The sequence below is a fragment of the Monodelphis domestica genome, chromosome 1 (assembly GCF_027887165.1).
Source record: "Monodelphis domestica isolate mMonDom1 chromosome 1, mMonDom1.pri, whole genome shotgun sequence".
NCBI classification, from domain to species: Eukaryota; Metazoa; Chordata; class Mammalia; order Didelphimorphia; family Didelphidae; genus Monodelphis; species Monodelphis domestica.
Window position 1 is genome coordinate 465550526 of NC_077227.1, and position 21630 is coordinate 465572155.

Consider the following 21630-nt stretch of genomic DNA (forward strand, 5'->3'; position numbering starts at 1 on the left):
GGTTCATATGTGCCCCAGGGCACACGTAATAGGTATCTAATACAAGTTTCTTAAATTTAAGTGGAACGAGGGCACTGAATTTGAAAAATGGAAGGGTACTTCAGGTCAGCGAGTGTAGTCCTCTCATTTTGCAGATGAGGAAAGAAGCACATTAAAGTTAGGTGAGGTGCTCAGTGTCAAACCATTTTTGTTGTTGTTCAGTTACTTTTTGACCCCACTGGGGTTTTCTTGGCAGAGATCCTACAGGGCTTTGCCATTTCTTTTTCCAGTTTATTTATCAATGAGGAAACTGAAGCAAACAGAACTAAGTGACTCACCCAGGCTCACACAGCTAGTCTGTACCTGAGGCCACATTTGAACTCAGATCTTCCTGACTCCGGGTCCAGCATTCTATCCACTGAGCACCACACTGCAAATATTTAACAGTATTTAAGAGGGAGTGATTCAAACCCTGGTCTTCTGCCTTCTAACCCACCATCAAGCATCTGTACTACAGTGGAGAGTCCTGGACTTGGGGTCAGGAAGTCAGCTGGTAAAACCTGGCCTTGGTTCCTCCTAGTGTATAAAATGAGAGGGATCAGACAGCCTCCAAGGTCCCTTCTAGTCCCAGATCTGTGACCCCCAGGTTCAGCCCTGCCACTATGTGATCAGGGACAAATCATTTCCTTTGAAGGGTCTCGGTATCCTCATTCACAAAAAGAAGGTGGGTGCAGACACCCTCTAAGGGTCCTTCAGTTCCAGTGTTCTTTTGCAGTGCCAGAGTTTCAGGGGCACTCCTGGGTCAGTGGATTCTCCCAGGTCTTCTTAGTCATGCTGTCTCCTGGAGAGATGGATGGTAGTAGCACCATGAATAACCCTGAATCTAGAGTCGGGAAGACACTGCTTCAAATGCTAATTGTGTGACAGGGGGCAAATCTCTCTCCTCGCTTTCCTCACTTGTAGAAGTTGGGAGTGGGCTGGACTCCACAGCCTGCAAGGTCCCCTACTCTCAGAAGGCCAATTTAAGTTTGATATCAACAAACATTTTTTAAGCATTAGTATTGCCCGGAAGTGGAATGGGTGGGCTCAGGAAATGGTGGGGGTCCCCTCCCTGCAGGCCCGCAAACAAAGCTCTGACATCCACTTGCTGGTGATGTTGAACAGTGTCTGGCCTGGGTTGGTCTGGGTGACCCACCCTGAGAGGCTGATTCTGAGGATTTTCTCAGTCCCGAGGGCTGCATATACGAGAGGTGCTTCCGTGGGCTTTTCTATTCATCAGATCCCACAATAACACACTGGTCAGTCGACACACGGGGGCCACAGACGCTGATGCTATTTTAGCTCAAGACCACAGCACCTCCTGGTCTTCACATCGTTCCAGAGCAGCAAACACGAGGTGACATTTTTAGCAGCTGGCATAGTTACAAGAGAAAGAAGGAAGCCTTATACAGGAAGTACACAAGCAAAGGCTAAAATACTTTCGGAGCTTAGAAGGAAGAATGCAATCAACCTAACATATTATTAGTAACAGTACTAATTAACTTTCTGACTACCCTACCACATTGCCCTCCATTTCTCCACTGCTATAAGCAAATCGTGAGCTGCAAAGGAACAATATTCAATGACCATTACTAAGCACCTACTGTGTATGCTGGCATGCAATTTGGATCAGTTCAACAAGTATTTGTTAAGTACCTACTATAAGAAAGGTCCTGTGGCCAGGACCTAGTGATACCCCCCCCAAAAAATTAGTTATGCTGAATTTATAATGGTCCTTTGTAAAGAACTTTCTCATTATTCACTTCATTTGGGTTTTACAACAATCCTGTCAAGTTGACAGGTCTTAGGAGCTGAGGTCTGGAGGTTAATTAACTTGCTTACGTCCACACGGCTAGGAGAGGATGAGGGTACACTGGGACACTAATGAGCTGCTGTTGGAATTGTGAAATAATGTGAAGGATGATTTTTAAAAAAAACATGGAGGAGACAGCTGGGTAGCTCAGTGGATTGAGAGCCAGGCCTAGAGATAGGAGGTCCTAGGTTCAAATCTGACCTCAGCCACTTCCTAGCTGTGTGGCCCTGGGCAAGTCACTTGACCCCCATTGCCTAGCCCTTACTGCTCTTCTGCCTTGGAACCAATATACAATATTGATTCCAAGACAGGTAGTAAGGGTTTTTATAAAACAAACAAACAAAAAAAAACATGGAAAGATTTCTATGAACTGATGCAAAGTGAAGTGAAAAGAACCAGGAGAACATTGTACATAGTAACAGCAATATCATATGATGAACATTTATAAATAACTTAGCTATTCTTAGCAATATAGCGACCTAAGACAATCCTCAAGGTTTCATGCTGAAAAATGTCGTCTGCCTCCAGAGAAAGAACTGATAGAGTCTGAATGAAGACTGAGACATACTATATTTCACTTTATTTCTTCCCCTTTATTTGTTTGAGTTCTCTTTCACAAAATGACTAATATAGGGAAATGCTTTACACTATTATATATGTAAAATTTATATCAGATTGCTGGCCACCTCAGGGAGAGGGAGGGGAGGGATGAAAAGGGTAAGAATTTGGCTCAAACAAAAAAAAAGTAAATGTTTAAAAATTGTTTTTTCATGTAACTGAGGAAAAAACTATATCTTTATCTTTATCTATATCTATATCTATATATACACACATATATATTTTAAAAGACCACAAAGCTAGAAGACTATCACACAATTCCCCTACCCCCTTACCCTGGAAACTGAAACAAGGTAAGTTTCAGTACAACATTCATTAAGTGTCTCCTGTATACACAGAGGAAAAATAAGGCAACAGGCTAGTCACTGTCCTCCAAAAACTTAGAATGTAATGGGGTTTAGACTGTATGTAAAGATCAGAATGGGAAAAAAAATCCAAAGAAAAGCCATGAGCCATGTGAGCCTGGAATTGGGGGTGATGAGTCATGGAGTACCTGAGATAAAGCTGGAAAAGTGGACTAGAATCAGAATGTAGAGGAAATTTAAACTGAAGATTTCTGAGCAGAAGTAAAATGATCATATTAAAGTATTTTGGGCCCAAAATCAGAACACAGATTCAAGAAGAGACAGGCCTATAAGGGAAGCCATTTACTCCAACCCCTTTATTTTACCTATGAAGAAACTGAGACCCAAGGAGATTAGTAGAACAAGCAAGATAATATGATTGTATTTTTAAATTTATCAAGGAAAGAATGGCTCATCAAAGAAGCTGTGATAGATTTAGCCTGTAAGACTGAGAACAGGGTAGACACCCAAGCCCCTTCCCACCAAATGCTCTTCTCATTACAATGGAGCTTGATGTAATAATCTCAGAATAGAGAATGATAAAGCTGAAGAAACCTGTCAAAGGTCACTATCAAGGAAACTGTTGAAGGTGAAGAGGCCCTTACTTAGGAACTCATGAATATTAGGGTTGGAAGAGATCTTTATGGATCAGCTAGAGCAACCTCTCATTTTTATTTCTGGGAATGCAGGGGCCCAAAGCCATTTACCATAACCAGGTTACACAGGTGATTAGCCACAGAAGTGGAATTCAAACACAGGTTTCCCAACTCCAAATTCAGTGCTATCTTTCCAAAACCGTATTATGCTGATGCCAAAGTGACTCAATTTTTTTCTTGAACTGGAGATTTTTAGGGGATGGTCAAAGGGAAATAAGTATATACTCCAAGTTTATAATCAGCACCCAGACAAAATCAGACCTTTACAAGAAAGTTAGTTCCCATAAATATAATGGAGGACTTTTCACATATAATTCAAAGCACCTCCATGGGCACAATAAAGTTTTGCAAAAAGGTAGCTCTCAGCTCATTTACAGTTCTATTGCTTAAAAGGTTTCCTCTAGACTCCAGAATAATTTTAGTTTAACAACAGTCAAGATTAAAAGTACTTAATCATTCTTCCTTCTTTTCGGGTCTTACAGAAATTGCCCTAAAAGAAATAGGATCCAGGTTTCAGAAAAGACTTAGTCCAGCACAAGAAGTGGCTTGGTGCAATGGAGGGTATATGGCTTGGTGCAAGGAAGACTCAGGCTCCAACTTTACTACTGATGCCTTAGTTGCTTCCCTGGACAAGTGACCTAACTTCTTTCTCTCTCAAAGACTCTGTTTCCTCATTTGTAAAGTGAGGGACGTGGACTAAATGGCCTTTAAGATGTCCCTTTGCTCTAAGTCTACCACCATGGCATGCCAATACTGAGAAATGCATTTAAATGTAGACTGACTTCTGAGATACTAAATGCCCTCACAGGCTCATTCCTTCACCTCCACAGAACTCAGTTTCCTTACCTAGAGAACAGAGATCCATAATATTCTCCACGACCCATCTAACTCCGTTGCTGTGAAGTTCAAATGAGAAAGAGGAAGTGGAGCATTTTAAGAACTTTAATGGCCTCTCCGAATGTCAGCTATCAGAGTACCCTGGTTCTTTACAGCTGTGCTCCTGTAGATACACTGGGGCACTGTGGTTTAGGCGGGCTGGTTCTGTGTTGAGTTATGTTGTGGGGTAATCTGAGCTAGGCTATATTCAAATATTTTGAGTAAGGAAGCATGCTACCATGTGGTTCTGGTCTAACTTAAGGGAAATGGCTCAACCAATGAGGTTTAAAACTTAGCCAATAAGGAAGGTGCAGTCATTATCAGTAAAGGTTGAACTGAGCTGTACTGCATGACATGTCTGTCCTTCAGGAAAATCAGCCTGGCAGGTCAGAAGCATGGTATAACCAATAATCAACCAGTGGAGATTCTAAGAAACTATTTCCCTAAGGAATTCCAGAAGTATTTTGTCTTCCATTCCAGACTCCTCTTGCTTGAATGGTTGCAATAGCATTGCCTCAAATTAAGTTTCAAGTGTGCTTTCTTGAGCTTTCCTTCAATCAGCTTCCCTATCTCAAGTCTTTCTCAATACCATCCATCTTCCAAAGCTGCCAAAGTAATTTCCCCATAGGACTGATCTCACCATGGCACTCATTTACTCAATAAACTTCACTGGCTCCCTATTACTTCTAGAATCAAATTAAAACAAAGACAAATCCTCTGTTTGGCAATTAAAGCTGGCCCTTTCTTATCTTTCCAGTCCTGACAAATGATTCCCCTCCACACACTATTCTATGGTTCAGCCTACTTGCTTCAGGTCTACTTGCTATTCATCATCCAAGATGTTCCATCTCCTATCTCCATACCTTTTCACTAAGCTGTCTGACTCCCAGAATGATCTCACTGCAGCTTCTTAGAATCTCTGGATCCCTTCAAGATTCCACTCAAGCCTACTATCAAAAGGTTTTCCCCAGATGTCTCCAGCTGTTAGTTCCTTCCCCTTTCTGGTGACTTTCCATCTGCTCTGTAGAAATCTTATACCTTCCTAATTATACATATGGCAAATTCTCCCCTTAGAACATACTTTCCTGATGGAAAACAGGGAGACATGAGTTCAATCTCAGACAGGTCTCCTCTGGAACTCAGAACCAGCTAATTCACTCACAACTGGCCTCCTGAATAGGATCTTTAGGTCAGAGAGGCAGATTAGTAAGTATCCTGTGGACAGAGTACTAATGATGCCTTCTCCAGGAGAGCCAGAGATACTGTTCTTCATGTCATGGAGGGCACTGCTTAGAAAAGCGCTCCCCTATGCCAGCTGCTTGAAAATTAACCTGTCAATCTAGACCCCGTATCAGCATTACATGAATCCAATAACTTCGAGGCAAAACCCTGCTGGTTGCTTGTAGCATTCTCTAACTATCCATCAGGGGAGACTTTGTATAGCCCCACTCCATGCAAAAATCATACTGAGTTACTCATGTGTGGAGGCTTCTTGGGACCTCCTAATGGGAAACATTTTCATTAAGAACCCAATTACCCATGAAAGGCAATAAAAATGAGCAGTTTCCTGGGCTCATACCTTTTTTGTGAAGGGTAGTCAATGCTCAGTTATCTCCCTAGGTAGCAATAATATCAGCCAAAGAGGTGATCTGTAGCCTACAAAGCCGCTGGGAAGAAGGAAGGAGTCTCTGAGCTCTAATGCAACAATACTTTCACTCAGAATTATTCCTGTTCAAAGTCACCAGATTCTGCAATTCAGAGATCTCATTTAGAACTTTTTTGAAATTTACTAGGCCTTACAAACACAAATAGTCCACAATTCTCTTGACCTAATATTTATTACTCTGTCTTTGCCAAAACTGAAGTTATGGGGCAGCTGGGTGGCTCAGTGGATTGAGAGCAAGGCCAGAGATAAGAGGTCCTGGATTCGAATCTAACCTCAGGACATTTCCAAGCTATGTGACTTGGTTAAGCAAGTCACTTAACCAAAAAAGGCAAGGGTTTAAAACAAAACAAAACAAATAAAAAACAAACAAACCTGAAGTTATACTTAATAACAAAACATCAAATGGTCTTAAATGGAGTTATCTCATTAGGAGCTAATCCCTAAATAGTTTAAAATAAAACTCTTACCTGCTCTGAGTTCAAGTCTTAAGCTTTATATTTCCTATAAGTAATGAAAGAGCCGTGAGCATAAGAAAATCCTGTGGCAAAAATGTGAAGAATTTTTGCAAAAAATGGTGAAATTTGAAAAATGACAATTTTAGACTAAAATCAAAAGCATCAACATAAGCACTTACTAAGCTCCTACTATGAGAGAGGCACAGTGATGAAAGAGGGGGTTACAGAGACAAAAAACTGAAGTGTAGCTCTGCCCTCAGGGGACATCCACTATACTAGGAGGGGTTTACAAAGTGCCATCCTTACAAAAATTCTGGGATGTAGCTAACTAGGGCAAATAGCATTCTTTCAATTTAACCATTCGGGGAAATGCAATGAATAAACAATGACTTCAAGGCAGTTATAGTGGGGGGGGGGGGGGGGGAAGAGCTAGATGTGGGGCAGTTGGGTAGCCTAATGAATAAAGAGAGCCCTTGAGGCAGGAAGAAAGCTAATGAGAAATTCTGCCTCAGATATTAGCTGGGTGATGTTGGGCAAGTCACTTTAAATTATCTAAACCTTAGTTTCCTCATCTGTGAATAAAAACAATAACAGCACCTACCATACAGGTTTGTTGTGATGATTAAATGAAATAAAATATGTAAAGTGCTTTGCAAATCTTCAAGCACCACATCGATGCTAAATACTATTCTTATCTGGAGTTATAGGCTTAAATCTTGCTTTACTACCTGCAATTTACTGCCTGTGTGACCTTGGGGAAGTCACTATCTCTCCATGCCTTGGTCTCTTTATCTGTGGACAAGATGAGGTAGTCCTAGATAATCTCTTCAGTCCCTTCTACTTCCAAATCAAGGATTCTATCAAATGCCAACTATGTACAGAACAGTATGCACTATGTACAGGCTGAGAGGGAGAAGAAATTTATATAAGATAGAGTCCCTACCCCAAGGGAGAGTCAAATAGAAGGAGATGCCAACATAGATAAATCGAATGCATGTGCACTAATTAGAAAGATGCCAAACAAAAGTGCTATTTGAGGGGCAAAGGGGGGAGTCATCATTGAGATTTCATTCTTCTTACTACCGGGTGAACAGTGAGAGATTGACTGAACCTGATCTGACGAAAGTCAGAGAAATTTAATAGAGAAACACACTGTGCCTTACACAAACATAGTAGCTGCTTAATACATCCTATTGAATGAAGCCCATTAAGACATCTGAAACTGAGGTTAAGAAACCTTGTTAAAAAACAGTATAAACATAGAATTAGTACGAACAGTTGTATATAAGGAGGTGCTAGACACTTTATCTGAAGCATATACACAGAATATTAGGGCTTTGGAAGAGGCTATTTTGTGGGACACCCATATACCAATTATTTGGCACCTGATTCTGGGTTCTTGCATAATTACCTCTGGGAACATCCTATTCATCATTTCTCCATGTGTTATAAATCAAGATGTGGACCAAAAGCATTTTTTCTTTACTCTTCCATCCAGTTCTATAAAGGCTAAGACAAGTGTTGTTTCCTGATTCCCATGCTCTGTCAACAGCTTGCTAAAAATACACCCAAAGACAAAGGGCCACTTCCCATATATCAGGGAATGAAAGGGTTCCTCAGCATGGACTTCATCTCCTTCCTACAGCCCTATTCCTCTCATTCGAAATGAGAGAGAGCGAGAGGGAGAGAGAGAGAGGGGCAGACAGACAGATAGACAGAGACAGAGAGACAGACAGAGAGAGAGAAGGGGAAGGGGGAGAGTAGCTCTAGGAACAAGTCTTTTATCTGTATGAAATTGTCTGATAATTCATCTACATTATTCCACTTTTAAGCCTGAGCTGAACTTTCAAGACTCTTCTCATAAAGATTATTCACTGGCAATGACTTTCCAAAATAAATCATTACTTCTTCACACAGTCCTTACTTCAAAGGTCTAATGACACTGAGGAAGAAGCCTGAGGTAAGGAGGCTGAATCATTACCTCACAGACAGACCCCTTCTCTCCTGCTAGTTTCCTAATTAGAATCAGAGGGGACAGCAGCTGTTCCGCCCTGGGGCCAGTAAGTTATTGATATCAAATGACAACATGGTAAAGAGGAAGAAGCAGGGAATCGAGGGGCTGTCAAATACAAGGAGGTCAACCATCAGGCCTTAGCCCTGCAAGCCTGCCATGGCCACTGCCAACTCTCTGGACATACTGCATCCTTCAAACAGAACTTCAAATCGGAGAAGCCTGGGAGGGTTCTCAGACTGTCTGGTCCCATGGCTCTCCATTTGTTTTCATGCCAGTTGTTTAGATTTGCTCTAGCCCTTGATATAATTCTTCTTGGGCACTTCCTGGATCATCTCTACCTGCTGAAATACTCCCCCCAGCCATTAAGGCCCACTTCAAGTGGCACCTACTTAATGAAACTCTCCCTGATAGATTCCCACCCCAACCTAGAAAGGTGACCTCTTTTTATTCTGCCCCCCCCCCAATAAACATGCTGTTTGTATCTCTCCCATACTCTGATCTGGGTCTAGTTTGAATTATCTTGTATGGCTCCTAATATAGGCCATTCTTTAAAATAGAGGTTCCACTCCTGAAAAAGATCTCAAAGAGAAAAGTGTATATGTGTACACACTTGTGTGCATACACTAAGAATAACTCCAATTGGAGGATGCATTTAGATTTTATCCAAGCCAGATCTAGGGAAGTTTAGCCTATTTGTATACAAGTTTTGCCTTCCACCACAAGACTAAGTCCCCGAGGGCAGAGTTGGGCCATTCATCTCTATGGTCCTCAGATCTAGCACAGGGCTTCGCATGAGACAGCCAATCAAAAGCACACTTCATAGCTTCAGAATGATTTAATTTAAAAACATTTTTTAAAGAAGGCAAGCCTAAGGGAAGGAGTTGCTAAGTTTCTGAGAAAAGCTGCTTACTGACCTTCTAAAAAGGTGATGTCATCAACCCACACTCTAAAGCGGGGCCTGATATTTAGGGACACGTCTGCGTTGAACATTTCCACTCTTGCTGGGTTTCTTTTCTGAGACCTAGATTTATAACATGGCTAGCCAGAATCAGAGGTGCCAGTCTGCAGTCTATAGGTTGGAGGTCTAACTACAGAAGCTCATCATTCACAAAGTTGTTAGAGGAGAGAGCCAGTAGGCTCAGTTCATCATTTGGAGACATTCCTCAGAATAGAGAAGCTATTCTCAGCGGCTCTGGCATGCTCTTGTATCCTTCCAAAGTGATTTTCAGAGCAAGCTTCCTATGCCAGGAGGAATGGCTGGTCTTGCAGAGGTTTCTTAAGAAAAACTTGTGAGAAGGGAGAAAAGAATTTTATAATGAATCTTCAAAATCTGTATTAGAGTTATTACAAAAAAAGGGAACAGATCCTCATAAAATGTCTATTGTTAACAAAAGCCCTAAGTAAATGAACCATTGAGACTTCAACAGAACCTTGAAGGCCTGGCTGCTACGGTTATGTTCGGTTCAGACAATTCAGTCATGTTTGACTCTATGACCCCATCGGGGGTTTTCTTGGCAACAGAAACTGGAGTGATTTGCCATTTCTTTTTCTGAATCATTTTACAGATGAGGGAACTGATGCAAACAGGGTTAAGTGACTTGCCCAGGGTCACACAGCTAGTAAGGATCTGAGGCTAGATTTGAACTCCCCTGATTCCACCATGCCACCTAGCTACTATTGTAGATACAATCAACATTTCCCATTCTAGGTCACTGGGACAATTGGATAGGTCTAAAATATCTGCCACTTAATACCACACTTCAAAAAATCATATTCAGCTCTTCCCTATCCTTGCCCATACCACCCATATAACCTGTCAGTTGCCACTTCTTGTTGATTCTCTCACCATTCTTGTATCCAGCACACTTCTCGAGTCCTCTTACCCTCTCACCTCCACTCCTGAGATAACCTCCTAACAGATATCCCCTCTGGCTTCTCAAATCCATCCTTCACGAGGCTGTCTGTCAAAATAACTCTTCCTCAAACACAGATCAGATGATGTCATTCCTTCAGCTCGGTGCCTTCAGTGGTTCACTAGTGCCTCTAAGACAAAATGTGCTCTCTTAGCCTAGAATTTAAAGCCCTTCCAAATTTGGTTTGGGGCAGCCTTACAAGTTTCACACCTTCAATCTTCCATTGCTGGAACCTGCTGCTGTGATCTCCCACCCTTGTACCTTTGCTCAGGTGAGGCCCTTCAAATCTAGAATTGCATTGTACCACTTTCTGGCGCTCAGGGGCCTCGATGAGGCGTGTGCGGGGCAGCCCAGGCTCAGAGGGGAGTAATAATACCCACCCCTGTCCCCACAGGAATATCACCACCTTTTCGTGCTGGAAGGGAAAAGAGAAGCAGAAAGGCAGCCAACACGTCATTCGTTGGGCCAGTATTTTATGTCAGGAGTTTGTGGCTGTTATGAATGTAACACACAATAGGACAGTTTTAGTTTTCCATTTTGGTGGCATGGAAAGAGTGCTAGACTTTGGAGGCGGGAGAGCTGGATTTGCATCATCCTGGCTCTGTCACCTAACACCGAAGGGTGAGCTAACTGGCAAAACCCTTCACCTCTCCAGGCGTCAGTGATGTCATCTGTAAAACGAGCCTGATAATAAGAGTGACATTACCTGCCTCACAGGATTGTTATGAGGAATGAGCTTGGCAGGCCTTATTAAAGGGCTACATGAGCTCTAACCCTCTTTACCACTACTGATTTTAGAAACAGCTACTAAGAGATTAGTATCATCATTATTATTATGGTACGTGGTGTAATGGATAGAGCTCTGAGTCTGGAGTTAGGAAGATCTGAGTTCAAATCTAGCCTTAGATACTTACTAGCAGAATGATCCTGAGCAAGTCACTTCACCTTTGTTTGCCTTAATCCACTAGAGAAGGAAATGGCAAATCTCTCCAGTATTTTTGCCAAGAAAATGTGAAAAGTATTGGCATGCTGTGGACCACAGGGTCACAAAGAATGGGACACAAATGAACAGGAGCATTAAAAGATTACTTACTTAGGGGCAGCTAGGTGGCTCAGTGGATAGAGCCAGGCCTAGAGACAGAAGGTCCTGGGTTCAAATATGTCCTCACTCCCTAGCTGTATGACCCTGAGCAAGTAACTTAGTCCTTAACTGCTCTTCTGCCTTGGAACTCAGGATCAATTCTAAGATAGAAGGTGTGGGTTTAAAAAGAAAAAAAAAAGTCACAGAATCTCAATGCTGGAAGAAGACCCTCTGGGTCACCTGGTCTAAGCTTGTACCTGAACAGCAATGGTGGCCACCCAGCGTCCGGGTGAAAGCCTTCCTGGATAAGGAGCTCGCTCACTCCCGGAGCAGCCCACAACGCTTTGTGGACAACTCTTGTGAGGAACCTTTTCTGCTGAAACCTGTCTCTGCAAAGTTTGCTCATTATTTGGAGTTCTGCCCTCAGGGGCCAAGCAAAACATGTCTCCTCCCTCTTCTATGTAAGAGTGCTTCCAATGCATGATGGTGGGATTATGCTCTCCCTTGGTCTTCTCTTTTCCAGGTTAAACATGCCCAGCTCTGCAGCTGGTCCAGATGCGACAGTCTCCAGTCCTCTCCCCATCCTAGTCATTCTGCTCTAGTTTATCAGCCCCACCATTTTACAAATTAGGTAGATGAGACCCAGAAAGACTCAGTAATATGTCTAAGGTCCCAGAGTGAAGAAATAAACCAGCCACGATGAGAAATGAAGTCTTTGGAATCCCGGTTCTTTCTACTCTATGGGGCTGCCTGTTTCTCTCCTGGGGTCCTAACTATTAAAGAGCAATCTGCACCACTTCTGAGCTGTACATCTTATTTCTAATTTGGTAAGCCAGTGTAAATAAGGTGAATATGTTAGATTTGATCCTTTATTTAACTCATTCATTATCCAAATCAAGCCGGCTAGGTAGGGACAGCTAGGTGGCTCACTGGAGAGCCAGGCCCAGAGATAGGAGGTCCTGGATTCAAATCTGCCCTCAGACACTTCCTAGCTCTGTGACCCTGGACAAGTAACCACCATTACCACTCTTCTGCCTTGGAATCAATACACAATATTGATTCTAAGATGGAAGGTAAGGGTTTAAAAAAAAAGACAGCAAGTTTATTATAAAGATCAAAAGAGATAATATTCACATATATGAAACTTTTTTCTGTTTGAGGGACTAATTATTATTATCTAACCTCTCTGGGCCTCAGTTTCCTCACCTGTAAAGTAAAAGATGGTGATCTAAAGAAGAACCACAGATTTAAAGCCAGACAGGACCTCAGAACTCAAGTCCAATGCTCTCATTTTACAGACAAGGAAAATAAGGTGCAGAGAGGTTAAGGGATTTCACCAGGGTCTTACAACTACTGAGGGGCTATGTAGGGATTTGAACCCAGGTCTTTCTGACTGTAAGCTCAATGCCCTACCTACTAGACCACGCTCCATTCTATTCTATTCAATTCAAATCAAATCAGCAAGCATTACTAAATGTCCATAGGTACCAGATCCCGGGCATTGGGGATAGACAAGAAGGTTAGTTATATTCTACTGGAGGAAAACAATATTGATATACTGAAAAGTATTTTGTGTAAGTATATACAAAATAATCAAAGCAAATCCAAAATAAAGATGAGAGTAGAAAGCCACACTAAGGACCCAGGGAGGATCACGAAGGCCTCCTAGAGGAAGTGACACCTCAGCTACGCTTGCTTGGAAGGGAGAAAAGAGGATTCTAAGAAGGAGGAGAGAAGGAAGGCAGGACAACATTACAGGCCTTCCCTTCTGAGGTTTTCTCCACGTTAGCATTCTATGCTCTATCATGTAAAATGAACAATTGGACAAGATTACTTCCAAGACCCTGTATTATCAGTCTCCTTTGAGTTCTAACATCTCATGTTTCCCATCAGTTCCAGCTTCAAGATTTGATTTCTAAGATCAGAAACACCTTCACTGCCATGACCCCGGAGTCCCTCCCCTATAAGAGCCCCAACACCGATGTTAATGTGGTCTGGTCTGGCTACCAGGGACGATAAATAACAAACAAAGAAATAGGCCATTTTAAAGACATAAACTAGCAGTTCCTCTGCTGGAGAGGCTGATTACTGTCATTTGAGGCAATGGAGGAACCAAGTATACTTTGTAGAGGCTTTGAAATGTATTATTAAAAATGTTCAGTGCCTATTCATATCTAATGAGAAACTGATGGGTTTCAATCTCCACTCGATAATACTATAAGCAGTCAGTCGTTCAGCAAGTGTTCCTGTCCTCAAATGTCATTAACTAAGAGAGCACACAAATGCTTATCAGTCTGAGGGACAGATAGCTGACCACTGCTCTAGTCCAACCTCCCATCACCTCTGCCTGGGCTACTCTACAAGCTTCATTGTCTCTGGTCTCTCTCCCCTCCCTGCAATCTAACCTCACATCTACCAAAATAACTTCTCCAATGCCACTCCCTCTGCTTAAAACCCTTCAGTGACTTCCCACTGTCTAGAGGATAAAATAGAAACTCTTTGGTAATGCGTCTGAGTCCCTCCTCAATCAGGCTCCACACTGCTTCCTTATTCTGCTTCCCTGGGTTGCCCTCTCTGTTCCAGCCAAACTGTACTGCCTAGTAGATGTTCCTGAATTGTCTTGCTACCTTGCCAGCCTCCTCCAACTATGCTCCTCTCTATGCAATTTCTGCTCCACACATCTGATCTACCTGCCCTCTCCCATGACAATTCTGAGACTTTTCTGCTCCTTTGACTTTGACTCGTGCAATTGGTTCTCCCTGGAATTTCTTCTGTTCTTTAAATTTTACCTCTCCTTCAGGGCCTGGCTCTGCATTAGCCCCTTATGCTGTCTTTCTTGGTCCCAGCCAGAGGGATCTCACCCATTCCTCTGAACTCTAAATAGATTACTAATTGTTTCCTCAAATTCAAAACCTGCCTCCACTCATTTGCAGAAGTTCCCTCAGATCTGGAACACAGTCTTTACTAACCTCCACTTCTTGGAATCCTCAACTTCTCTGCAGATTTAGTATGAATGCTATTTTTACATAAGAGTCTTCTCCACTGATCTTCCTTCTCCCTAATATTGCTGTCCTTCCCCCTCCTTGAAACACAATTTTTATCTAAAGCTCAAGCCCAACTTCTGTAAAAAATGTAAGTTCCTTAACAGTAAAGAGTGCTTTATTTTTACTTGTATTCCTCATGCCTAGTACATAAAAGGCATTTAATAAATTCACATTACATTAAACTTAATGGAAAGAAGATCGGTATTCTGATCTTCATTTTTGACAGAGAAATTAACTGAGGAGTTAATGGCATGGTACAAGCATGAGGGAGAAGAAAGAGCACTGAATTTGGAGTCCAGAAACTCTACCTCTTTTTTCAAACTCTACCTCTGCTGCCCCCCACCCCCACCCCATGCTATGTGACTTGGGGCAAGGCACTCCCTCGTCAGTAAAACAGAAGGGATGGAATATCTGAGTGGCAAAGTTCCTTATCCTATGATTTACCCAGAGTCACATGGTTAATCAATGGAAGAGATGGAACTATTGACTCAGATCTCTTGCAATGAATGCTTTCCAAGACATCTTTCCAGTCATCTTCCCACTGCAGCAGCAATACTGGCAAGGCAAACTCAATTCACAGAATTAATGTGTGGCAAAGTTCTGATGTTAAAAAAAAACATATGCATACTTCACCACCAAGTAGCTTTAAAAACCAATTGCCTAGGGGGCAGCTGGGTAGCTCAGTGGATTGAGAGTCAAGTCTAGAGACGGGAGGTCCTAGGTTCAAATGTGGCCTCAGACACTTCCCAGCTGTGTGACCCTGGGCAAGTCACTTGACCCCCATTGCCTAGCCCTTACCACTCTTCTGCCTTGGAGCCAAAACACAGTATTGATTCTAAGGTGGAAGGTAAGGGTTTAAAAAAAAAAACACAATTGCCTTGTTAAAAAAAAAATCTCTGAAAAATCTAAGCAAGAGAGATACAAACTGGCCTCTTGCCATTGTTACTCTGTAAACAATGGTTACACCCTCTATATAGCTGAAAAAGAAATAGCCAAATGGGGAAGACATTTTAACCACATTCCCAGGGTAAAATGTCTCCTCACGCCGGTGGCCAGAGAGAGATATTGTTCCGAGCTTAGAAATATTATCTGATGACAACGTGAAGTTTCCTTCCCTTTTCCAACCCATGCCCACACCCCAGAATTCTCATGAGAAAAATTCCTTCACACTTTTGGTTCCCGTTTCCTTCATCCCATGTCCCACTTAACGACAATCAGTTCATGGGGAACTCTTGAAGATGTGTATGGTGGCTGCTCAAAAAAAGCACAGGCTAGTTTTGGAAGTTCAACTAAACTGAGTATGAAGAGACCTTGAGCTTTGGTTCTGAATCAGCCCCAACTACTAGCTCTGTTATTTCTGACCGGTGAGGCTCATTTATCTTTGGACCCCAGTTTCTTCATCTGCCAAAAGGGGAAGTTGGATTAGGGGATCTTTGTTTTCTTCTGGCTTTAACAATTCTATGGCTCTCTAAAACTCTATGAGTGGACACAAGGAGGGTCAGTGGAAAAGCCAAAAATATTTAATTACATGTGAACCTTGTTTATTGTGTTTGAATTATTCTCAAATTGAATGGTAGCTCATGATCACATTTCAGAGGACCACAAAGTTAGAGCTAGAAGGGATGTCACTGGATTGCCTCTAATGTACTTCATTGTCTTGAACATAGTTGTTTTCTTGTTTTTTCCTCCCATAAAACGAAGAGCTCAGAGGCCAAGGACTATTTTTCACTGTTCTCATCCCTATTCCTTAGCACAATATTTTGTACATAGTAAGTGCTTAATAAATGCTTTTTCACTCACTAACTGAGGAGAAACCTGAAATCCAGGGAAAGTAAGGCTGTATCTAAGGTTATACATAGTAAGCATTAGGACCACACATTTAGTGCTGGAAGGATCTCTAGTCCAGCTCCCTCATTTATAGCTGAGGAAACTGTGGCCCAGAGAAGTTAAGTGACTTGTCCAAGATTGAATTGGTGACAGTGTCAGGATGGCTCCAAATCCAGTCTGCCTTTTGATTGTACCAGGCTATCGCTGCATTCAATTCGATTCAAAACATTTACTAAGAAAACTACTGTGTAGAAAATGGCATAGCTCAGGAGCAGCTAGGTAGCAGTGGAGAGAGAGCCAGGCCTGGAGATGGGAGGTCTTAGTTTCAAATCTGGCCTCAGACATTTCCTGGCTGTGTGACCCTGGGCAAGTCACTTAACCCCCATTGCCTAGCTCTTCTGCCTTGGAACCAATACTCAGTATCGATTCTAAGAAAGAAGGGAAGGGCTTAAAAAAGGGCTCAGTGGGACATGAATCAATTCAGCTCAATAAGCATTTATTAAGCACCTACTAGGAGTCATGGAATAGAGAAATTATTCCAATTTTTTATTCAATCATTTTAACATCAAACTATTTAATAACAGTGTCTCCATCTGTGTTAATGATATAAAAGCCCAAGCCTCTGTTTATATATAGAAGTGGTAGCAAAAATGGAGTACAATGAGTCAGTGTGACAGTCTATATCAAGGAGCAGTGGGAGAGAGGAGTTGGCAGTTAGTTATAAGGCAAGAACATTGCCATAATAATGCTAATAACAATCTCAAACCCATACTACTACACAGGGAAGATATCAAAGCATTTTATAATCTCATTAAGCTGAGGTAAGAAAAGGGAAAGTAGTTGCCACAAGTAGAGGGTTTTACATGCTTCTGTGGTACTCAGGTCTTACAAGTGATCAGGCTAATAAGTAGGAGAAATAACCAAATTTTCTGATAAAAATGGAAGCTACGATTCCTCACACAGATCCTGGACTATCTTTGGATTCCTGGTAATTGCCAACAACCGACGCATCATTAGTATGTGGATAGGGCTGGGAAGCCATTTGTGGGTTGTTAAAAAGTTTTGCAGGTTGAAAGTTTAAATGTCTATGCAAGGCCACATTAAGGCCCTTAACCAATGAGAGAAGCATGTGATGAAAATATGTGAGCATCACCAATGTAGTGCTGCTTAGCATGGGGAGGCCGCATTGGAGCACCCCATTTAATGGACTATTCTGGTATCCAAGTGTGAGGCCTGTTGGTTGGCTGGCTTTGAGTAAGCTACCCTGTCTGAGGCTCAGATTCCCCACCCATAGAATAAGGGGGTTGGCCTACAATAATCTGCCTCTCTTTACTGCTTGCTCCTTTAAGTTCTGACATCTGATAAAGTCTATATTCTATACTACATTTGGATTATCAACATAATTATCAGTACTTAATAATATTAAAATTAGACAGAATCTAATCTTTGAAGCTACTATATTTTAGGACTTTTAGGACTTTGTAGGATTTGGGGTCCATTATAATGAATGCACTGAGAGTTAAAGGAGCAAAAATCATTAAATCCTAGAATATTAGGGCCCAACAGGACCTTAGAGATCATCTAGTTATGTTACAGATGAGGAAAATGGAGTTGAAGATCACCCAAAGGTCAGTGGAGAAGCAGACAGTAGGGATGAGGGGTAGTACATCTATTAGGAAAGAGAAATGGTGAAATGGAGAATAGAAAAGCCTGTCATCAAAAACACCAAAGCATAATACAGCAGAAATTAACTCTGCTCTGTAACCAGAGGACCTGGGTTCAGATCCTGTCTGACTAGACGGGCAAATTATTAAACCCTTAATTAAAAATTATGGGCTGAAGTTTCTTCATCTGTAAAATGATGGGGTTAGAGATCCCACCCAGCTCTAGATTAAACTTCCTGATATGCCATGGACAAGAGCTTCATGGTATCAGAGAGCATGGATGGATGGAGTTTGGCATTGTGGGAACCATCTCTGCTTAAAAAGAGCATTATTATTAGTGACTTGATAGGCACAAAACGATCACGCCTAGGCAAGTATTACTATTACTAATAACAATAAAAAGCATTTATATAGCACTTTATAAATATTAACTCATTTTAGCTTCACAATGACTCAGAAGAGTAGGTACTAATGTTATCCCCATTTTACAGATGAAGAAACTGAGGCATAAAGAGATTAAGTGACTGGTCCAGACATGCCTGGATTTGAACAAGATTTCCTGACTTCAAATCTCATGCTCAATTTACTGAATAATTTTTTGCCTCAATCATGTTTCTAGCTGGAACTTCCAATAGGTAGACTTTGTCCTTTCTATCATTGGCAAGAGAGGGTGTAAGACCAAATGAGTCAAATTTCCTAGCCCAACTCCTTCTCCCCCTCTGTTTCCCAGAAGAACAATTCCCCATATGCTTTATTCTAGGAAAGGGCATTTTTTTTTTCAAGTTAGCTCCACCACAGGGAGGTGTTAATTTCCTACACCTACACCCACGCTGTATAAACATGCAAACCATTTTCATGTCTATCCAGCAGGCTGGGACGGCCCCCTAAGCTGCAAGGGAGAAGCAGACTTGTGCCCACCTATAATAGAACTTTTCAGTTTGCTTCTCTACTGATTCCAGAGATTACAGACCTGCTCTGAGGGGTATTTTGGACTTGCCCTGGGAAAATCACATCCAATTGAAAGATTTAGAGCTGGGAAGGCCTTTAGGAATTTTCTAGCCCAATCGCTTTGTTAGACAGATGAGAAAACTGAGACTCAATAAAGGCAAGTGATAGGCTTAAGTTGACACAGGCAGATCATACTAGCAACTGGATTCTGATTCCAAGCAATCATACTAGCCACAAGTGAAGACTGGACAAGCTTCACATGTACGGTGCCAGGGACACCCCCATCCTTCTAGTTTTCCAGGTTCACAACCTCAGTCACTCTCTCATGTTCCTCAGTAATTCAGCTGTCAAGGAGATTCTGCTTCCTCAACCTCTCTCCCTTCCATCCCTCTCTCTCCTCACACATCTCTACCACCCTGGCCCAGATCGCATCCCATCACACCTGAACTATTACAATCACCTCCTGACTGGTTTCTCTGCTTTGATTCTCTCGCCCTCACTCTCAATTGGTCCTTAACACAGATGTCCACCAGATATTCCTAAATCACAGGTGGGATCACATCATTCACTTGCTCGAAGAGTTCCCTGTTGATCAAATTTAACCTGCTCTCTTTGACATCTGAACCCCTTCCTGACTTGGCTCTGGCTGACCTCTCTAGTTTTATTACATATTACTCCCCTTCACACAACTCTTTGGTCTGACCCAACTGGTTATAATATTCCACCTCTCCTCTCCCTGACTTTGGAGGCTGGAAGGTCCATGCCAGGAATGTACTCCCCCTTCACCAAAGCCCTAAGCTCTTTCAAAGTTCACTAACTGTCAACTCCTACATGAGGCCTTTTCTATTCTCCAGCTGCAACAGCTCGGATACCCAATTACCTTGTATTTGCCTGGTATCTATATCTAGATCATCTATATCTCTATCTTAGCCCTCCCTCCAGTAGAATTCACGCTCCAGAAGGCAGGCACTCTTTCATCATTGCCTTTGTGTCACTAGCACAAGGCCTGACATACAGGGACCTGGAATCAGAAAGAACTGAGTTCCACTACAACCTCGGATGAATTTGACTAACTTTGTGTGTCCCTGGACACTTAGCCTCTGTTTGCCTCAGTTTATAACAGCACTTACCCTCCCAAGATGATTATGAGGATCAAATGAGATAATATTTGTAAAATGTTCAGGACAGTGTCTGGAATAAGGTAAACGCTATATAAATGTTAGCTATTCTTCTTAACTGACTGATTCTCATGACACCCAGTGAGGCACATTTTTACAGATAAGGAAACTGACAGATCAAATAACTTGCCCCTGGTCACACAATCAACTGGGATTTGATCCCAGGGCTCTCTTCTCTTTTAAGTTATAGATCATTCTGCCTCTATTACATTAAGCTACCTCCTTAGTAACTCAAGTTTTAACAGTCTAGCACTGAAATTTCAATTGGTCTCATTTCACTTTTTATGCCTCTTGTGTTGCCAATGGGTATCAATTCATCTAGAAATTGCTCTGTCCCTTCCCTCTATGTAAAGAAATTATCTATAAACTTCTAAAAACTCAAATTCACCAAACAATGGCCAGATCCTTTTGGGCAGTTAAGAATTCCCAGTAACCTGAATCATTCCTTGTTCTCTCCTTTGCAAATTCAGATGTTCCAGGGCAGGTAGTAATTCTCTAATCTCTACCATTTTAAGCCCAGGAAGGCAATGACTTAAATCTTCAAGTTAAGATTGACTCAATATTGCCAGAGAATCAGTGGTAATTTTGCCCTCCTCTACAAGGGATGAATGATGGAAGAATTGATAATAGAAACCAGAGGGGGGGAAATGCAAGTGGGTTAATCTTTTGTTCTCAGAGAGCTGTTTTTATTGGAAAGATTAAGTTTCTTCATACTCATTTAGGTTTTGGGTCCTCAGCTCCAGTCCTCTATGGAATTTGAAAGATAAACTCTAACTCTCACCTTAGAATCTGTCAATGCTGAGTGAAAGACATCCACCTTCTGCTTAAAAAGAACAATCAGGCATGAAATGGCATACTGGTCAAATTCATTGAGAAGAGTTTCTTCGTTAAGTATAATTGATTTTAAAGTGGAGGACATAACAGACGGGGAGAGGCAGGCAGGGGAACAGCAAGACTCCAACACAGCTAGATAGGCAACTTCAATTTTCCAATATCCAGGAAGACACAGAAAATAAGAGTAGTTCTGTGGATAATTCTAAATGGTAGAAAATCCAAGTTTGATTTGTGTTTCCTTTTTAAAAAGATTAATTTTTAAAATAGTTTCTTTAGAATCGATTTTAAATGTACAATCCTCTTTTTTTGTTCTATTATATATGTGGAAATGCTCATTTTATTTGGTGTTTATTAAGTTAGAATTAAAAAAAAATTTTTTTAAAGAATTAAAAAAATTAATGGCCTCTATCGTTACTTTTCTTGTGCCATTTATTAACAAAGCTACTTCTGAATTACTGAAAATCAAGGCTGGAAGCGACATCAATGGTCACTTAATCTGACCCCTAATTTTACAAAGGAATTTGCATTCCTTTAACATGTGTATATTAAGTGTCAATGCCAAGAAATGAACCTGAATCATCCTACATAGACAAAGTGGGTTTCCAGGTGTTCTTGTAAAGATGGAGTGGCATGGTGAGGTGTGTGTAGAAAGCAAACCTAGAAGCCAGGGAGCTCTGTTTA

General features: G+C 41.7%; 1 protein-coding gene across 17 annotated transcripts in view; it reads right to left on the reverse strand.

The window, feature by feature from the left end:
* Positions 1-21630, reverse strand: part of RAPGEF1 (Rap guanine nucleotide exchange factor 1) — a 190480-nt gene that overhangs the window by 133519 nt on the left and 35331 nt on the right. The gene's annotated exons all lie outside the window — the stretch shown is intronic.